We start from the raw sequence: 21402 nt of genomic DNA on the forward strand, positions 1-21402 counted from the left end.
AGCAACAGCAGTAGCAGGAGTAATGCTAGTATATATTCAGGTCTTACTCTATGCCAAGCCCTTAGTTAACAATTTTAAATTGCAGAATTTCACTGAATCTTTCCAACAGTCCCGTGAGATAGCTACTATTATTTTCCATATTTGACATAAAGTAATCTGAGCCTTACAAACTAATAAGGCCCTTCCTAGATAGTAGGCAGCTGAGCATGAACTTAAACTCAGGCAACTCTGAGTCTAAAATCAAAATTCAAGAAATAGGCATTGCCATGGGTCCTAAGAGTCTGACTTTGCACAGTGGCCAAAGGCAATGGCTCTTAACCTCAGGTGCACATTAGAAATACCTGGGGAGCTTAAAAATACCATTATTTTAATCCAATTTTATCAGAATCTCTGGGGGTGGATCTCAGGCATCAGAATTTCTAAGGGCTCTCCAGGTAATCCTAACAGCCAGTCAAGCTTGAGAACAAATGTCTTTAGGTCTTTCCCTGAGCAGAGGAGTAAAACAAATATCTTAAAAACAAGCAAACAACTAACAATAACAACAAGTACATATATATTACATAATACATATGATTTTCCTGGTTATGCTCAGAATTCATATGTACATCTATGAGTACACTCTGCCCTGAGAAATATCAAACTCCCTGCTGCGGTGAATTGTCCTACAATAGGCAAAATCCACAGCATTTAAACAAATCATGGCCTTCAGCCAAGTGCTCTAAGAAGTCAAAAATTCTCTGTCTTCCTTGCCCCTAGTCTGTCTGACAAAAATACTTACATCAAGACTCCATGAATTATCTACAAATTATTGAAAATACTTTTTATTAAGTAGAAAGAATGGCCACTGCATTTGAAATGTGGGGAGTCTGGAAGACCTAAGATCAACTGAGGGTCCTTTAAATAAACATGGAGCTCCTCACCAGGGCCATCCCCTGGTTTCCCATTACTTTTCCTTAATACACACCTCAGAGACACATATTACAAATACATATAAGAGATCATGTATGAAAAAGAACTGTCCTGAACATCATTAATGACCCATAGATAAAATAATATTTTCCTTCCTTCCAACAGTTCTCTTAATTTAGAATTTTGAAACAAATTCTGATCTCATCAGTTGACAGGTAAAATGGAGGCGTTATAGCCATACATATCCAGGAAAATGCTGGAAATAAGGAAGAAGGTAGGGATGTCTCAGCATTGGGGTTCGTAAATTTTAAAGTTTCAACAATTCCTTTTGTGAAAATTTTGCTTGGTGAATCAAATATGAAAATCTCATGCCTTGACAGAAGTAACGGATGAGGGATAATGTCTGATAAATCTATCAAAATTATCAAATAATACAAAATGCAAAATGTCTTTTAACATTCAATGTCAGGCTTAAAATAAAAGCTTTCTCTTAAAACACAATCCTGAGCTCATGGAAACTACGCATTTTCCTAAATGGTGCAAATAAATTTAACATTTTAAAAGATGTCAATTAACTCATTCCAAAGAATTACAGGTTTTTAGATCCCAAGCCAATCCTTTTACTTGACAATTGAAATTGGTTCATGGAGTATTATTTTAGGCCAGCTAAATCTAATGACCTTTCTGCTCTCCAAGTTTCAAGCCACAGATTTCAGGAACAGAGACCAATGAAATGTGTATCTTACATTCCAGCAGGCAAAAATTGCGAGGAGCTTTTCTGGTGGCTAGTAAAGACCATGTTTCTTAATAAGAAAATGACGTTTGAACACTGTAACACATCAATTCATTTCCTGGCTGTGCTTTACATGTGGCTTTCTATTACTATCTGAAACACTGACTGCATCCTTGATATCGCTGGCCTCCATCTCCATCTGCATTAGAAACCTTCGCCTAACCGCTTTCCTCCATCAAGGAATTCAGCTCCTTTCTTCCCGTTTTTGATCAAAGTGATTGTTGAAAGGGAATGGAGGATGTAAGAAATGGGAGAGCTAATCAAAAAGGAAATTTGCACTAAGGAAACTGAAAGACATCTTTACTACTTTAATTTTGCTATCAGTCTCTGTGCACCAAGGTGTCAATTGTAGATGCTTTCTGTTTACAGTCTGTAGCATGTCACAGTGGGACCACTCCTCCCTTTCCTGCCATCAATCCTTTATAGGTTAGCTTACCATTTCTCCTATAATCTCCAGCATTGCTTTTCTGTGAAATAGAGAGACTGAGAAACTGAATAAAGGAGAGGAGAATGGATAAAGTAGAGATGATACCTGCAGATATATCTTCTCCCCTCTTTTTTTGCCAGCTGTGTTTTTAGTATTTCACTTTTCTTAAACACTTTGACTTTATTCCTCCTAAGAGACCCCTAGTTTATGTCCATTTACAGTTTATAAAAGGTGTGCACTGCAGTGAAGATAACTAGCAAAGGCCATTCATAACTAATTGAAAGGATAACTTATGTTGAAATGGATGGACAGAGATTTTTCTTCAGATATATCCTTTAATACATCAATTTATTGGATGCTATGGTAATTACTCAGGTATAAACATAAATAGAACAAGTTACACAGAGAGCTTACAGTTTTCTAGATGGAGTTAGTAATAAATTCCAATTCAAATATCACACAGGGAAATAGTGTGCTGTAACAGAAAGAATATCAGGATGGGGTGAATAGTCAGGTGAACCCCAAGGTCATTATTTCCCACTAGGGACCTGTGGTATACTAGACTGGGCCCCTCACAAATTCATATGTTGAAGCCCTAACCCCCAATGTAACTGTGTTTGGAGGTGGGGTCTTTAAAGAGTTAATTAAGGTTAAAAAAAGTCATAAAGATGGGGCCCTAACCTAATATAACTTGTGTCCTGCTAGGAAGAAGCAGAGACACCAGGAATGAACATGCATAAAAGAAAGACCTTGTGAAGAAAGACCCTGCGACAAGGCAGCCATCTGTGAGACAAGGAGAGGGAGATCTCAGGAGAAACCAACCTGTCACACCTTGACCTTGAACAACCAGCCTCCAGAACTATGAGAAAATACACTTCTGTTGTTGAAGCCACGTAGCCTGTGGCATTTTGTTACAGTAGCCCTAGAAAACTAATACAGGGCCTTTAAGCAAATCACTTAAAATTTTCAACCACAAACACCTCTATCCTCATATTCTCTGACAATTTTTTGTCATTTATTCTTGACCTCTTTTCCAGGCAATATTTCCTCTGCCTGTGTCTTAAATTGTTGGAGTGAGGCAGGGATCTGCTCCAGGTCTTCTCTTCTCAGTCTTTATATTGTTCTGGACAATCTTGCCCACTTCTATGGCTTCAGTAACCACCCATTTGCTGATAGATCGCTATACCCAGGTTTCTAGCCCACAGTTTTCCTTTTTTTTTGTTATTTCCTTTTTAACTTCAGCTTTATTGAGGGATAATTGACATATAAAATTGTAAGATATTTAAAGATTAAGATATTTAAAGTGTGGTAATTTGATATATGTATACACTGTGAAAGGATTCCTCCCATCTAGTTAATTAATTCACCCATCAACCCACATATTTATCTCTCTTTTTGGTTTTTTGATGAGAACCTTTAAGGTCTACTTTCTTAACAAACTTCAGTTGTACAATACGGTGTTATCAACTACACTCACCACGTTATACATTAGGTCCTCAGACCTTATTCACCTTATAGCTGAAAGTTTGTACCCTTTTATCAACCTCTCCCTATTTCCCCACGCCCTACCCCCTGGCAGCCACTTTTCTACTCTCTGTTTCTATAAGTTTGACTTTTTTAAAAACCCCATATATAAGTGATACCATGCAATATTTGTCTTCCCATGCCTGGCTTATTTCACTTAGCATAATGCCCCAAGGTCCATTCATGTTGTCACATGTGACAGAATTTCTCACTTTCTCATGGCAGAGGAATATTCCATATATATATATATATATATATATATATATATATATATATATATATATATATATATATATATATATTCACGCATATATATGTGCACAGTCTGTTTCATTTGTATGTGTTTTGTGATATTCACAGTGATATATTAAGATACAATGTTTTAAGTATATTAATAATTTGAAAATTTCGACCCATGAAACTACAGTAATGTTGGGAAAGTACTAAAGTTGGAATTTTACTTTCTTTTCAAGTACTTTTTATTTTTCAAGCTCCAGTGCTTTTCTTACAAAATTTATTTAGGATCCATTGTTTCCTGCATTCCTGAAAATCTTCCCAGAGACATGATTTCCAGATTCTACTCTAACATTATCCTTCGCAAATTTTGCTAGATATTTTCATAATATTTGGCTATTTCTATCTTCCTTACCTCTTCTCCACATAGGCTTGCCTGATTTAATTGAATAATGAATTTTATTTGGACAAGGTCTTGGAGGTTATCTCAGAGCAATCCCACCTCTAGTTACATGACTTTCCAGCCTTAGCTTGAACAATTTTCAGGGACTTGGCATTCTCTATTATATAAGGAAATTCTTTTCAGAGTTGAAAATGTTTTTCTCTTATTACTCCCAAATTGCCTCTGTGTTACTAACATCTAGATGTTTTAACGTCTAGAATTTTCTCCCATAGCAAAAACTGGTTGTCTATAAGGCAATAAGTAAGTCCCCTACATAAGAACGAGTTCAGTTCTGAGAGCACATTCGTAAGTCCAATTTGTTTGTAAGTCTAACAAAGTTAGCCTAGGTGCCAAACTAACACAATCGGCTATATAGTACTGCACTGTAATAGGTTTATAACACTTTTCACACAAATAACACATAAAAAACAAACACAGAAAATAAAGAAAACATTTCTAATTTTGTAGAGGATGCACACACATGACAATGTACGCCAGACACATGAACTAACTTAAGTGATTGGACACGTGAACGCACATTCGCATCTTTGAAAGTTCGCAACTTGAAGGTTCATATGTAGGGGACTTACTGTACTTCTAATTTTTAAAGTTAATTCAAACAATTAAAATAATGGATTTGAAATGTTTGTCACTATGATTTTTTCTCATTTATGCTATTTTTGTAAATATTCAATTAATATAATTAACTAATAACATTATTCGATTTTTGTGTTTCGTTTTTATGTTCTCCCCACACACATGCCAATGTCAGTATAATATTTTTTATATGTCAATATAATATTTTGTCAATATATAATGTCAATATAATATTGCTTTATGTAGATGAGACCCACTACCCAGTGTTCTGCATTCTGAACTAAAAGTCCTTAGTTCTCAAGTGGGTCCCATTACTTAGCTTTGGGGTTTGGCCACAGCCCGGCTGCTATTCTCAGGTTACCCTCTTGTTGGCTACTAAGCGATGATGTTGGAACCGAAACTATTGGCACAGTAATTTAGCTCAGAATCTAGATTTCATGACAAATGTTGGGTGCTAATTCCAAAGATAGGTTCAAATTAAACTTCTGTTAATTCTGGGTTCCCCAGTTTGTAGCTAGCTTTCTGAAACCAAGTGAGAACTTACCAGTTACATTTGATTTTCTACTTTTTGGCTTACCTAGCTAAGATAATTTTGAATTATAATTCTTTTATTCAAAAAAGTGCATATACCTTTTAGCCAAGTCTGATTAAAATGCGAACCAGGATTACATCTTGTGGCAGACCAGTGGCTAACATTCTCCTGATCTACAAGACGCTATTAATCATTAATGCAATGCAAAGTTTTAGAATCTGACACCCATTCGTCCAATAACTCTATTAATTCTAGCCTATTTAAAACATTCTATAAAGGTATTGTAACTAGCAGTCAAAATGCCTTGCCTAAATAAATTCCATTATATCTGTTTTATTACTCTAATCAAGCAGTGAATGAATTTGGTTTACTATAATTTGTTTTAGTGAAAAAAAGTTATTTTTCTTACTAGTAGACTACTTTCTGTCTTTTCTTAATATTACAGCCTTTTCCCCTTCACTGCTGATCTTGCTTGAGGACTATCTACAAATCCTTTTGTATTGTTCCTATTATTTTTTACAAGTCTCAGTTTGTTCTGAGCTTTATTCCCATGGATGCTATTCATAGAGGTGCATGCCACTCTCCCATGTTTATTTCTCCTTCAGTGATTTTCCAACAATCTGTGGTACATATTCTTTGAAAGGATTGCCTTTGATTAATCTGATACATTTTTAATATGTATATTTATTTATATGAACCTCAAAGCCAATGCCAAGGTTCTGGGTCAGAGACAGAGTATTATCACTTATAACAATAACTGTATTAGTTCTCCATGTTCTATTACTCCCTCTTCAGAATAATACAATCAGGGGCAAAATCACAATATACATGTCAAGGATTTTTTTGTACTATAGGAGAGGAAGCCCCAAACTATGTATGTGGGAGTTTATATAGGTTACAGAGTACTCCTCTGTTCCTGAAAGAGGGAAAGAAATCTTTGTTCCCTAATGGTTTAAAATCCTTCAGAAAGTAAAAGGACATCTCTGGGTTTCATACTTTGAAATGTAAACAAACACCAAGGAGGTAAACGCTTTAAATCTCCCTGAGATCTCTCACTTTTCAGTCATCTTTTACCTTTCAAGACTTATCCTTCAATCCAGCTTGCAGTTTTCTTTTTTCTGAATGCCCTGATCATACAGAAACATGAAAATATTTGTTTCCCTCCACTCTCCATGAGATCTCTAATCCCTGTGTAGGGAAGTTCCATTAAGAAAAATATACGTATACATTTTCATCATAGAATGTTTAAATAATTAGGGAGCAGATCTTTAACATGAAGAAATAGAGGATAATCAAAGGGAAGAAATACTTCGTGTATATGTGGAAAGAATAAGAGAATATACAAGTTATGTTCTTTGCCCAAATGAGATCCTTGCTTCCAGGATTTTCATTTAGGTCAGTAAGCATCCTGTGTTTTTAGATAGCAGTTTCTCACATCTCCCAAAGGTATGACTGTCCAAGTGACCCATATTGGGCCTAGTTAATGGCTTAATGATACATATGGTGCCAGATCCTTCTCTAATTCTTCTTCACATCCCTTAGTGTCTTATCAAGATTACTACCTTCTACCATTACTCCTACCCCCACTCTCCATACTGCAAGCAGAGTTTTTTTTTTAATGCTGATATGGTCTTTAAAATATTAAATAATTTCTTCCTTTACTTAAAATACATTCTAAATTACCACATTTAGAACACAATTCAAATTTGTTAACTCTCCTTGCTTGATGTGTCTCCAGTCTACCTCTCTAGCACCATCTTTTCTACTTTCCTCACCATCCTTTCATCATAGTGGCCTACTCTGAGATATTGAAAACAACCTCAGAACAAGATCTTTCCACTTTAAGACGTCTTCTATCAATTTGTTTTGCCTGAAATGTCCCTTCAAATGAGAACCAGGCCAACGCACCCACCCCAAAATGTCTTCTGCTTCTCACCTATCAAATCACAAATTGTAGCAGATTTGACTAATTATCTACCAACCAAAAGATGTGTTCCCTCTTCCAAAACATAGAGTTTTCAAAGGAAAGCAGTGCATATCCCATCTCCCTTGCAGCTAGGTAGAGCCATGTGACTAGTTCTGGCCAAGGGAATATGAGTGGACATGCCATGTGGTACGTTAAGGTTTAGCACTAAAATCCTTTCCTGTGCTCCTCTATTTTCTCTGAACTTTTGTATGGTTTGAATTAGAGTGACTCTCAGATGCCCTTGAAAGCAACATGTTGACAATGTCAGCAGCTCCATCACAAAGGGTTCTTGAACAATTGTGTGGACAAGTACAATCCCTTTAACCTCTTCACCTATCCAATACTTTTACATGAATAAAAGTAATCTTCTATTGTATTTATACAGTTTACATTTTAATTTCTAATTTTTATGGCAGTTAGTCTAACCTTACTAATAAGGAGAAGTCTTGCCTTCAATGTTTGTGGCTCTAGAAGAGGTTGGAGAGCAGAATGTTACTAGCTTGGGTAGCTTGTTATTTACTGTATTTAGGAAGATATTACATAAAAACAATGATCTTGCTCAAGAATTTACTGATTCAGGGGCAGAAACAAAAGGGTGAAGAGTTTTGAAACTTAAAGCGTAGGAAACAAGACTTAAAAAGAACATAAGTAACAAAGGTTCATCAGCGTTCTCATTAAACAGAGAAACTCAGCTTTGAAAGGTTTAAATTAACAACTCTTCCCTTCCCCTCAAGTTTGTCACTTCATATGGCCTCAAGGTAGCTGCTATGGAGAGAGACCTAGGGGCATGGAGGCAAGGGAATAAATCAAACTTGAAAATTATGTCTAGGAGAAAAATTTAAGTTGTAGTTACTGGCACCTGGTGCTGACTGAAGGCAAGTAAATCAGAAGCTTACTGTTTTTGAAAGCTGGTGTTTCCAAAGAAATGTGAGCCTTCACTAAAGGAGTCTTTGAATAGTCAAGCCTTAGAGCAACTTCTTAACTATCTAATTTATATATGTAACAAGTAGGGAGTTGTGAAAGCTATCTTGCTCTCAAGGAGGACATACTCTCTGAAAACCCCCTTATATGTGGTTTTGGAGGATGACTACAGTTTCTTTCAGATAATAGTATTTAGGTCAATGAAGGACTTTCCCTCATGCCAGGGTAGAGACTTCCATGATAACTGGCAATTTGGATGCTATGATTGTTATAGATGAGTGACTGCTGTATATCTTGTATCTTTCAACACTTTGAATGGTAGCTTTTATTGCTATCCTTGCTCCACTTTATAAAATAGGCATGTGAAGTTGGAAAATGCACATAATTGGCCTTTTGGTACGTGGGTCATTAAATTATGAGAATCCACCTCTGGAAATGATGAAGAAGACAGTGCAGCATCTATATATCCTGGACTTTGTACTGTATGCAGCAAGTGGGTTGGATTTTGAGTTGTCTTCTTAGGGATGGGATATAGAGTAATATCTGATGGTGAGAGAGGTAGATTGTGGAAGAAATGTCTAACTGTCCACCAAAAACACGTTTCCTTTTTCATGTTATGAAGTGTATATGGGGAGCACAAGATAGAATTTGCCAGGTTTTCTTGCATCTAGCTGGGATCCTGTGACCAGGTCTATTCAATGCAAGGTGAATAAATGAGATTTGGCTCACTTCCAAGCCAGGCCTGTTAAATGTCCGTGGACTTCTCCCTTACCTTGCTACCGCTATTTTTTCCCCATTTCAGCCAGCTAGAAACCATATATTGAAGATTGCAGAGCCTCTTTTAATTTAGTTCAGAAAGATGGCATGGAAGAGGGCTGTTCTGCTGACAAACCCACTTGGTCCCATGTTACAAGATCAAAAACTAAGCTTCTATTGTATTGGAGTGATTATACATGTGTGAGTCTATTTATTAACTATTACTTCCTCAGAGACCATTCCTATCCATAAAATACCTATCTTAATACTTGGTCACTTAGAAGATGGTCAGTAAATATTTTTGGAATGAGTTAAATAATGCATAATTTTTAAAAACAAGCTCCTCATTTGAGTCTTGACCTGCAACATGACATTTCCTTTTGTAAAGATTTACCAAAGTTGCTTCACTATTTAGATGTATTCTTACCCAAATATTTTTTAAAATTTATTATGTATACTCAGGTTTCTGATTTTCTCTCAAATCCCAATATAACACATCTAAGTTATGACATTTTCCTAATTTTATTTAGTCTCGATAGTTTCTCAGAAGTGTTACTGTCACACACACACACACACACACATCACAGAGAAGCAGAATTCCTGGAATTAACAGGAAAATAGAAACCCTCCTGGAATTACCAATTCATTCTTTTACTGTCTGAAGAAAATTAATGTGGTGTTAGGCTAGAGATGAAGTAATGGTCTTTCTTTTAATGAGATAAACATTGAAGGTCGTTGACCTCATTTTGATGTCGATAATTTATTATTTAGTTCTTTACGAAAATATCTAGGCTCTTTCTCATTTCACTCTTTTGGCTCAAGCCAACAATGAATTTGGCCCCAGGCATTGGAAAAGGGTTTCCTTTTTGTCTCTAGTACTGTGTTTGGTTCAGTGCATTTCTAGAACCTAACACCTTCACCATATGGGCTCAGAACTTTCCTAAAAACTAAAATATAGGAAATGAACAATAAAGTTCAACAATACAGTGTATTATTACATAAAACCTTAAGTTGGAAACTTGTAAGATTTATTTTTCATTACAGCAAAAATACTCCTTTCAACAGATCTTCTATTTCGAGCCACATACAAATTATCATGAACTTATTATCAGGATTTAAATGATCAGAGTTAACAATGTGGCAGAATTCTTATAATTGAAGCTTTCAAAAAAAGCAAATCTCAAGTCACTGATTTTACTCAGTATCTAAAATAATCGTGAGGCTTAAGATGAGTTAGTGGAGTTTGTGACAACAAATTAAAGACTTTTATGGGATATTCTGAGGGTTCTGGTACAGCAGAAGCATCATGGAATAGAGATTCATTCTTTGAATGCTTTTTTTGGTGATTTGTTTAAAGCTTTTCACTGAATATGAAGTCTTCATTTTCATACAGTCCAACAAAAGCGCCAAAAATATGTGTTTCTAAAAACTATTTCATGGAAACAAAAATCATTATTGCATTTTGAGATAGCTATCTTCCAAGAGAAAAAAAATCACTTTCTTGGTAAGCCTGTGAAAGCTGATGAACTCATAGATTTACATGAGAATTTGCTAAATGTGATTATTCCAAATTTCAGCCATAGAAAATTTTTAGTGAAGTTCTGTGCAACATCTAACACCCAGTAGGTGATCACCTCTCTCAGTTTGCTTGAGACTGATCAGGAGGGTCTTAACATTCTCCTCAGCTTGACTGAACTTTAGGATGCCTTTTTCCTAACTCTTGGCCCCTGACCTCCCTTTTCTTAGAGCATTTACTTTAGGAAACTTAGAGTTGTAAATTGTTTTCTGTCCCTTTGAGATGTAAATCTTCTCACAGCCCCCTGACAGTTTCACAACCCAGGAATGTCTTTCCGGGGGACCTGGGAATCATCTATTTGATATATAATCATCATGAAAGATATGCTATCTCCCTGTTTCTGTGTGAGGTAGGAGCCTAACTTCAATAAACAACAATTAACAAACACAAATGGCCTAACCCTATTAATCAATGCCTCACTAATATTCCCCAGTACTTTTCCACTAACTCACCCTACAGCTTAAAAACCCTCTCACCTTTGTTTCAGTGGAGTTGAGTTCAATTTCTCTCTCCTATTGCAATAGTCTTGAACAAGGGTTCTTTGATTGTTTAACTCCATTTGATGCATTTTTCCTTTTACAGGACTTTCCCAGAGTTAGTATTAAAAACCCAAGTCTCAGGAACCATCTCAGACCTAGGCAAACTAGAAGAGTCAGGCTTGTTTATTTTTAGCACAACCCTTAAACTCATTTATAGGTAGTTCTGAAGCCTGATTTTCTCTCAGAAGAGCATGAGTTGCCAACGACCATGTTGCTGTGCGTGGTGGTCTGCACATCATTATTCTGTTGGACAAAGTAGGTGCTCAATAAATATTTATCCAGTAAATGAATGGAGATAACTCAACAAGGATATGAACACACTAATGTCATTGAAGCATTTGCCTTTATTGTTAGATCAATGCAGAATATAGGTTGACCCTTGTTCACCTATCCATTCATTTAGTGATTCATTAATTTATTCATCTATACATTCAACAAATAGATATTGAGAACCTCCCATTTGTCAACCTAACAGGTTTTTCCCTGTCCTTTAGTAGTTTATAGACTAGAAGAAGAAATAACAATGAATATAAAAACAACAAAAGCAATGACAACAAGAACAACACACACACAATTTAGACTGTGGAAAGTCCTGCGTGATATGGAAAAATGTAAATTAGGTGTTGACTATAATCTTCTATTTTCACGTTTTATAATCTTTTAATAGTCCTAAAACTCATTAAAGACTGGAATTTTGTGTTTTTTGTTATGGTTGTGCAAATATTGTTCTGAATGTCATGAGGTGGTTTAATATATTCTTATAATATACTAAACTGTTAAGAAGGAAAGAATATATGTATCTACTGAGGCTCGTATACTAACTACTATAACAATTTAGCATTTTAGGAAACCATTTTTGTATCCTGAATTATTTTCAATATTAAATAATGAATTTCAAATTCTTATTTTAGAACATGAAATTGAGTCCTTTGGGAGAGGTTATCTTGTGAGCAAGCTAATAGCCCTCACATGGCCAAACAGATGGAATTTTGCTGCTGACGTCAATTTTTCCTATCATGCTGGGAAACGAAAAGTGATTCCTATTCCAAGTAATGCAGGAGAAAGAGTGATATGGCCATGTCTGACTAAGATTTGTGGATGGTCTTTGGAGTATATGTCACTTCTATGACTTTCTTTTAACACAATAGAATAGTTTAATGTGCTTCTGTGTGTGTGTGTGTGTGTGTGTGTGTGTGTGTGTGTGTTTGACTTGTGAAGTGCTATCTTTAAATGAGTATATACAGTCAGAGCAGTTATGTTTTTGCTATGACTATTAGGGTAGAAATTACAATGCTTACAAATGACTGACAAAATGTTTTCTAGTAATGTTTTTCAGTTCTCCTAGCCCAGTGTTGGTTAATCGAGCATGCTTCATTCAACTTCACAAAGATTCTTGCGGGGTTGCCAGAGAGGAGTAGGTTGAACACTTGTGACATACTTCAGCAGAGGTGTCAGCTAACTGGATTCACGGTTCACAATAAACAAAATTCCTACATGCCTAAACACTTGTTAGTCAAGTGGTGCAAACCTATTATATAGATGTGAAATTTGTATTGGTTAGGACTATTTTAACTGCAAATAACAAACCTCAACGTGAACTGGTATAATCAACAACCACAAATGAATTCATTGACTTTATAACTCAGCAATCCAGATAAAGGATGCTAATGTGACCTGACACAGTGAATAAGTCACTAGTCATCTAATTTTTTTCCTTGTCTTTTTGCTCCATCTTCCATGGCCCTAGTATTCATTTTCAGGTCTACATGGTGGCCCCAGGATCTTCTTTTATGTAGACTGCAGTTCTGTATCTCATATTATCGCAGCAATTCATTCAGAGGAAGAAAATGGCTACTTCCCTGTGGTCTCCCTGACTTGAACTGTGTCATAGGTTCACCCTTAAATTGAATATCAAGGTCATGGTGATGAGATGAATTGATTGGATTAAGCCTGTTCAGGACCACTTCAACAGCATTGCTACTATACTGTTGGGAGAAGTAAACTTCTCCAAGGGTAAATCAGGCTACTTTTGATTGAAGAAGGAGGAAATAGGTGTTTCACATTCTAAAGGCCACTATCAAAAGTTCCCATATAATTTATACAAAGACAGATTAGCTGTCAAATAACCTCTTCCAGCATGTCTCATGCACAGTGAAGTAATATCCTTGTAGTGTTCTTTCTCTTTCCCACTTGATTCATCCTTCCCAGAAAGGACTCTTGGATTATCCTCCTGAGTTTTCCATACTCCTTCTCTCCAATCTTCTACTTCTCTTGTCCACACAAGGCTCTCCAACCTCCCAGCCTCTACCAATTTTAAGATGCACATCAAATCCCTATTCTTTTATTTACCCACACAGAAGCATTTGGTGGTCTATCAGGTAGAACCTCAGTGACCCATGATAACTGGACTCTACACCATCATCTAAAGAATATTCTTTTTCTTTTCCTTGAAGAGATAGGAACCAGTTTTTATAAACCACGATTGTCTAATCTTTTCTTCTTGGAAAAGAGGAAATTTATTTTTACCCACTGCTGGAGAAATATTCTCTTTTCATCAAAATGAGCAGAATGATTCTTTAAAAAGCTAGAAGAAAAAGGTAAAATTAATTTTAGTTTAACATTTATATTCTGTTATAATATGACTAAAGTATATCTTTGCTGAGAAGAGATGCAAAGAGAAGAGAAGGCTATGAGTTAGTTATAAATTCATGCTAATCTACTCAATTTTTCTATTTTCAGATAACTTAAAGGGTAGGATGATAGTAATAATAGCAAACACACATATAGCATCTACTGTGTATCAGGCAATGTTCAAACATTTAATAATTTTTTGGATTCTCACAATAGCTCTATGAGATATGTAATATTACTACCCACATTTTAAATAGAACTATGTCACAGAGTAGCTAAGCAACTTGCCCAAGGGACATAACTAACAGGTGACAGAGCTGGGTTGTGAACCCGGGCAGTTTGGCTTCAGAATCCAGGTTTTTACTTTTAACCCATACTACCATGGATGATTATGTTTTCTGAGTTGGTGGTTAACTAAAAAGTGACTTAGATGACATGATGAAATATAAGGTCAGAAAGATGATTCTATTAATTTTATTCTTTTTAGATTAGATTAGGACCCAGAAAAGTCTATTCAGGGAGAAAATGAGACTTTTGTCTACTTCTATAATTCTAGGGGATGCCAACTAGCTATTGTGCCCCACTCCATATGTGAAAGCTAAAATGGAATCATTGAGTTTGAGAATGTCATGGACTTTCAGATCCTTTTACCCAAATCTCTCATCATTTTTACCTCATGTCAGTGAGTCTCCCCTAGAGGTTCTATTTATTGTTCTGTGATGAAGATCTAAGTCATGGTTGAGAATTTTTGGAAAAAGGCAGAAAATCAATGGAATATGTCTTTCAATAATTATTAAAATTTGACTGATATAGCTCCCACAGAAAAAAGTAGAAATAAATTCGCTTATATTATACACTATTTAGATTTTTCCATATATATTAATTTTCTACTATTAAAAATTTGAAGCACTTGGACAAATTTGTTTGGATTTAGAAAGAAAGATTGACTGTATATAGGAAAGCATTGAGTCTCATGATTTTTATGAAAAACAGCCATTGCTATTAGACATAGGATACACTTTACTTAAGGGATATATAAAATAAAATCTGTGTATATTTTTTCAATAATTTAAAAACCAATTTTTAGCATATGGTAAAATAATCTATGCATTTAAAAATGTAATTATATAAATGATGATTTAAATGATTTAAATGTAATTATTTAAATTATTTAAATTTATTTCCTCCAGTTGTAAATGTCTACCTTATTTAACAGGCATACCTTCTAAAGTTTTGGAGTTTTATTTTATACCTGGACATAAATCTGTAAGTTGTATGTTGATAATGCAGAAATTAAATTTCATCCCTAATATTGCCAGATGGTTGGATTTATTCCATACTAAAGTTAAAAGTTCCTGCCATCATATTTTATATTAATTTTAAATTTGTGTGAGTCTTAGAAATATCCATGGCATCAAATCAACTGAAATTCTTCCTCATTTATATAATTCAAATAAAAACATTTAATCTAATTTGTTGATAGCATCCATGTGTCCACAAATGTAAAATATAACACTCCTTTGTCCCTTGAGTTTACCTACCACTCCTTAGAAACATTTTTCTGCTCTGTATCTACTGTATTATCAGTCAGTAAACAGCTTTTTATGGATCTGAGGACTGGAGGTAATTGTAAAGTTTTGTTTAAATGTTGGCCCCTTCTTAGTGCACATATTGTTAAATCAGCACTTCACAAACCTGAACTAAGACAAAATTGTGATATAAATGAGGTTGGTCTTTGGTCCTCCTCCTTCATTATTTTGGACTTTAATGCCTAAATCTGACACCCAAGGTTTAGATGTTACCACAGGCTGGTCAAAGTTCTCTCTTGATCACCTCAACTGCACCTACTCACCCACCCGGGAAGCAGCACAGCCTCTTTTCTGTCTGCACCTTTCACTCAGCAGACCCACTGAAGATTCTCCCATTGCCTGGCTGACTATGGACCTCTCCCATAGAAAGGAGGGATGGAGAATTAGCAAACTATTGTCCAGATATTGTTTGGGAAAGAGGGTTGAGTGATTTGAAAATGGATAAATGATAAAAGAAGATGGTAGAAAAAGAGTGTTGTGTACACATTTTATTACACAATAATGGAGATAGTTGTTTTTTACTTAACGAGCAAATTGTTTGCATAATGAGTTTTTTCTGCAGAGATTTTTAAAGCTGGTTTATCTTCCCACAATCAATGATAGATTCTATTAAATATTAATAAGGCAAAAACAGTTCAAAATTCGGTTAGTTTATTTAAAACAATATTTTGATTCTAAAAGTGATGGTTTTTTGAAGTATATTATGAAAGTTAAAAAAATTAAAAGGAAATTAAAGAAAATATACTCCTTGATCTCAGATACTGTAGGGAAACCACTTTTAAATGTTTGACATATTTCCTTTTAGTATGATTTCTATACAAGTTTCTAAATTAGCTAAAATCATGCTGAATATCAAACATATATCCTTCTATTTATATAACATTTTATTGTGATTAAAAAGTCTTTTGGGGACTTCCCTGATGGTCCAGTGATTAAGAATCCACCTTCAAATGCAGGGGGTGTGTGTGTGATCCCTGGTCGGGGAACTAAGATCCCACGTGCTGGGGCAACTAAGCCCGTGTGCTGCAGCTACTGAGCCTGTGTGCTCTGCAGCCTGCTGGCCAAACTAGAGAGCCCGTGTGGTGCAACGAAAGATCCTGCATGCTGCAACTAAGACCCGATGCAGCCAAATAAATAAATAAATAAACAAATATATATATATATATATTTTAAAAGTCTTTTTCTGTGCTGTATTGTATACCCATTGGCTCTTGATGTATAATAATTTATTTCCCTAAACTTCTATTTTTTATGTTGCCTTCAGTTTTTGTTATGAATAATACTAAAACAAAAGTCTGACAATGCATATAAATAGAACATTTTTTACCACAATCACTTTTTTGATTACTATACAATTATGACCAGATAAATAGGAATCTTTCTTTTTTTGCTCTTCCTATTGTCTTAAAAAAATTTTTTTATTGGAGTATAGTTGATTTACAATGTTGTGTTAGTTTCTGCTGTACACCAGAGTGAATCAGTTATACATATACATATATCCACTCTTTTTTAGATTCTTTTCCCATATAAGTCATTACAGTGTACTGAGTAGAATTCCCTGTGCTATAGAGTAGGTCCTTATTAGTTATCTATTTTATATATAGTAGTGTGTATATGTCAATCCCAATTAGGACAAATCTGAATCTTTTTACTTAAACTGCTGTCAAGCCAGGTCTACCCCATGTTATCCATACACAGTTTCTTTTGCTCCCAAATCAGGACTTTACCTTTATTCTTATTTTGTTATACTGTTTGAACCCATCATGTGTTAGAGTACTCCTGAATCTCAATTTTGTCATTTAATATTTTAACCATTCATTTCAGATATATATATTATATACTTCATATATATGTACATACATTTCAGATATATATATATATATATATATATATATATATATATATATATACACACATATATATATGCACATCTTCCAGGTTATTTTAAAAAATCTTTTATAAGAAAGAATGAAAGACCAAGCGCTGTATGGAATACCCATAAACACTATGGGTTTATCTGGTTTTGAGTTTTATTTAATGTTTCCTCTCTATTCTTAAGATTTCTGACTCCTTAGCATGAAAGCTTTTTGAATTACTTTTAAATATTTCAATAGTTGTGTTACTCTTAACCTTTTTTATGATGGTTTCTATAGATAATGACTGTTTTCATGAATATTTAACCAAAGAAATGTAATAAGCTGAGGTAATTCTCTGCCTAGTTTAACATCTATTTTATATGGTGATTCATATGGCATCTTTTATTTTATGGTAGTTAAATATTTACTCTATTAAAATAAGGTAAAAATTTTAAAGAACATTCATTTCAAAGCAGTTAGGATTCTCTTTTTAAAAAATTAATTAATTAATTAATTTTTGGCTGCGTTGGGTCTTCGTTGATGCATAGGGGCTTTCTCCGGTTGCGGCGAGCGGGGTCTACTCTTCGTTGCGGTGCGCGGGCTTCTCATTGCGGTGGCTTCTCTTGCTGTGGAGCACGGGCTCTAGGCCCACAGGCTCAGTAGTTGTGGCGCACGGGCTTAGTTGCTCCGCGGCACGTGGGATCTTCCCGGACCAGAGCTCAAACCCGCACCCCCTGCACTGGCAGGTGGATTCTTAACCACTGTGCCACCAGGGAAGTCCAGGTTTCTCTTAGATAATAAAATATATGTTCCTTTTTATTGTGATGATAAATAGCATACCTGTTTAGCATGTGGACTGCAAGTTAAACATGCTTTATTGTGTCTCTAGTAAAGTATTCTGGATCAAATAGAAGATATTGATCATGATAAGTAGTTTCTCTTTCTTTTCTTTTCTTTTTTTTTTAAGAGATGTGAAAGAATATGAAGACCAAGCTTTATTATTTGGAAATTGAAAACTTAGCAGCAAAACAAACTATTTGCATATAATGTAGTACAATGAGCATTTGTTCATAAAAGACTCCCAAAGTCTTAAAACTTCATACATAAACCGGAGTGAAATCCATTAGGTTGGGCTTCCCTGGTGGCGCAGTGGTTGAGAATCTGCCTGCCAATGCAGAGGACATGGGTTACAGCCCTGGTCTGGGAAGATCCCACATGCTGCGGAGCAACTAGGCCCGTGAGCCACAACTACTGAGCCTGCGCGTCTGGAGCCTGTGCTCCGCAACAAGAGAGGCCGTGACAGCGAGAGGCCCATGCACCACGCTGAAGAGTGGCCCCTGCTCGCCGCAACTAGATAAAGCCCTCGCACAGAAACGAAGACCCAACACAGCCAAAAAAAAAAAAAAAAAAAATCCATTAGGTAAATGATTTAAAGATGTCCAGAGTAGCTTATTGAGAACTGCTAGATACTCTCACCTGCATGACCAAATCATAAACAAGCTTATGCAAAACCAAGTTCTGGATAACTCACTCTTATGACTCCCCAATAACAAGCTCAGATAAGGCAGATCAAAGCTAAGAGATAAGCAACTGCCCAAGAAACATAGGTTGCATGAAATTGCCTTGCAAAATCTTGGGTGCCAACAGTTAATCCAACTCCAGTGAAAATACATATCATTCCAATGGTAATATATGCACAGCAGCACCTTCGAGGAAGTGCACTACCCACTGAGGAAATGTTTTTGCAGTGTGGGCATTTTGCCAGAGTGTTGAACCTCAGTTCCATCCACAAGAACATGTTTCCACAGTGCCCACACATGATCTTTGTACCTTCTGGTCGGACTGGCAATGCAGGTTGAGCTGGCTGTTCTTCAGAAATAAGCATTACTGGGCCAAGGTTAATTATGTGTCTACAGGTGGGTCTTGGACATCCTATTTGCCGTGATGTGTCCTTATAAATGAGGAGACAATTACAAGGGCATCTAACATACTTCTTCCCTGTTGGGGGATTTTTGACTGGCGTAGCATCATTGCAAACCGTGCACTTAGCCACGTGCTGGTGAAGCTTGCCATCCAAATTGAGAGGTTGGCACACATGGCAGTTTATTACTGGACTACCACTGGCATCTGGACTGGCAATGGCTGTGTACGGAGGTGGGGTTCTGCTCTGGGGCTGCTTTCTTGTAAGTATGGTGGGGACATGGGAGTGACATTTCTCGAATGGGATGCGGAGAGCAGAGGCAAGCATTCGTCCACCCCATCAGCAGTCGTGACTGCAGCAGTGATGGTGGGGCTGGCGGGGAGAGGCTGAGTTTAGTAGTTTCTCTTTCTTAAATTCAGTTTCATATTTATTATTAGATGTGAAATTGAGAGGTTTTAAAATAATGCCTTATTTTCAGTGTAGGAGATGTTGATCTGAAGAATGGAATTTGAAACTTGGTTCTGTTAATTAATTACATGAATTGAATGCTCAAAACTTTATCTTTATGTCTAGTAAAGTAATAATAATAATACCAATCTTACTGTTTTTTAAGGAGTTTCAATGAGATAGTATATGTTAAATTATAATGGTATTGCTTGCTTGGCAAATGGTAGGGAGCTTTTTAAAAAACCTTCTTCACTACTTAGTACAGTACTTATCATTATCATTATTAGTTTGAGTGAATAAGTCCAAAACCTTATTAGGAGACTAGTGTAGGTAAGTGGTCTATTAACTTTATGAGGGTGTAGAAGGCTCACAAAACATATTTTGTTAATATTTCAAAATATAGATAACTCAGAAACTTCAAACATTGTACTGTTGCATGAAATGACCTTCACAGGTCATTTAGTAAATAGTACTTGAAGTATGCTTGGGTTGCAAGGAATGAAATGGGTGACATTAGTTTAGCACAACATATCCTGTGGAATCAGCGTGTAACTTTTATTTTCTCCTTTAGCTTTGAGTGAAGAATGCAATTTCAGTTGAGCACGGAGTTGGAGATTCACACAACTAGGGTTTTATTACCAGCTCCATCAATGACATACAGTGTGCCATTAGGGAAAAACTACTTTTCTGAACATCAGAATTCTCTACTTTAAAATGGAAACGAATCTGGTGGCTTGGAAAATAATGTTGGATTTGGCAAATATAGGTACATTCAATATTCTAGAACACCTTTGATTTAATGAGACAATGAAATTCATGCTGTGTTGTTTATAATGCCAAGAAATAGCAAATAGATATAGTTGTAAATAGTGATGATGATGGTGGTGATGATGATGATGATAGTAATAAAAAATAAACAACTACATAGGAAGTTACATCAGCCAGTGCAGCCATATTGATGCAGCATGATGTGCTATGTTGTGAATGTGGAAGGGCAAAATCACCTGTGCCCTTTAAGAGCATTGCCAGCCAAATTAGCCCTCTCCAGTGTGATCTGAACTGGCATCACTATACAAAAACACCGACCTGAGTGCTCACGTTTGATCTTGGTGATTGTGTGCCCTATCATTCAGTATTTGTATGATTGTGTAAGCACAGGTGTATGTTAGTATATTTGTAGTTCTCCAAACTGTGGATCAAGGGGTTGTATATAAAACAAAGCAGGAAGAGTCGGTTGACATAAGACAAGGAGAGGAACTATTTTCATCAACAAAGTGATTCTAAACCAGTCTTCAAACCCATCAGGAGGTTCTGTTAAGAACTAGGAATCAGGAAGACAGCCAGAAGGTGAGTAAGGTGGATAGTCAGATGCAATAGGGAGCAGATTAACTGTTGTCTGATGTTCCTGTGGATGTGCCAGGGTGAGAAAGATATGAATGTGAAGAGAAGTACAACTAACCTCGAACTGGGAAAGAGACTTTTCAAAGTCTTTAACTAAAAGGGAAAGGGCTTTTAATTAGGTCCATGGTGACTCGCAGTTGTGTAGGACTAATCAGGGTGAGGCTGGATCTAGTTTTAATATCCTGAGCAGAAAGGAACACAGCACTGAGCACCAGAAAATGTCAGTGAATGACAAGTATAGTAACATTTCTGATTTTTAATGTCTTTGGTTTATTCATGTATCCTATAAACAGGGATTTACATGATTTTAACCCATTAGAAAGAGCCATATTTAAGAACAT

The 21402-nt window shown here is 35.8% G+C and overlaps 1 pseudogene across 1 annotated transcript; it reads right to left on the reverse strand.

Moving 5' to 3' along the window:
- Positions 1-10520: 10520 nt before the first annotated feature.
- LOC309634690 (type 2 phosphatidylinositol 4,5-bisphosphate 4-phosphatase pseudogene) lies at positions 10521-20989 on the reverse strand (annotated as a pseudogene). The gene has a single exon. The product of its transcript is annotated as a type 2 phosphatidylinositol 4,5-bisphosphate 4-phosphatase pseudogene (transcript).
- Positions 20990-21402: the final 413 nt, after the last annotated feature.

Source organism: Balaenoptera borealis (assembly GCF_965194805.1).
Source record: "Balaenoptera borealis genome assembly, chromosome: 9".
NCBI classification, from domain to species: Eukaryota; Metazoa; Chordata; class Mammalia; order Artiodactyla; family Balaenopteridae; genus Balaenoptera; species Balaenoptera borealis.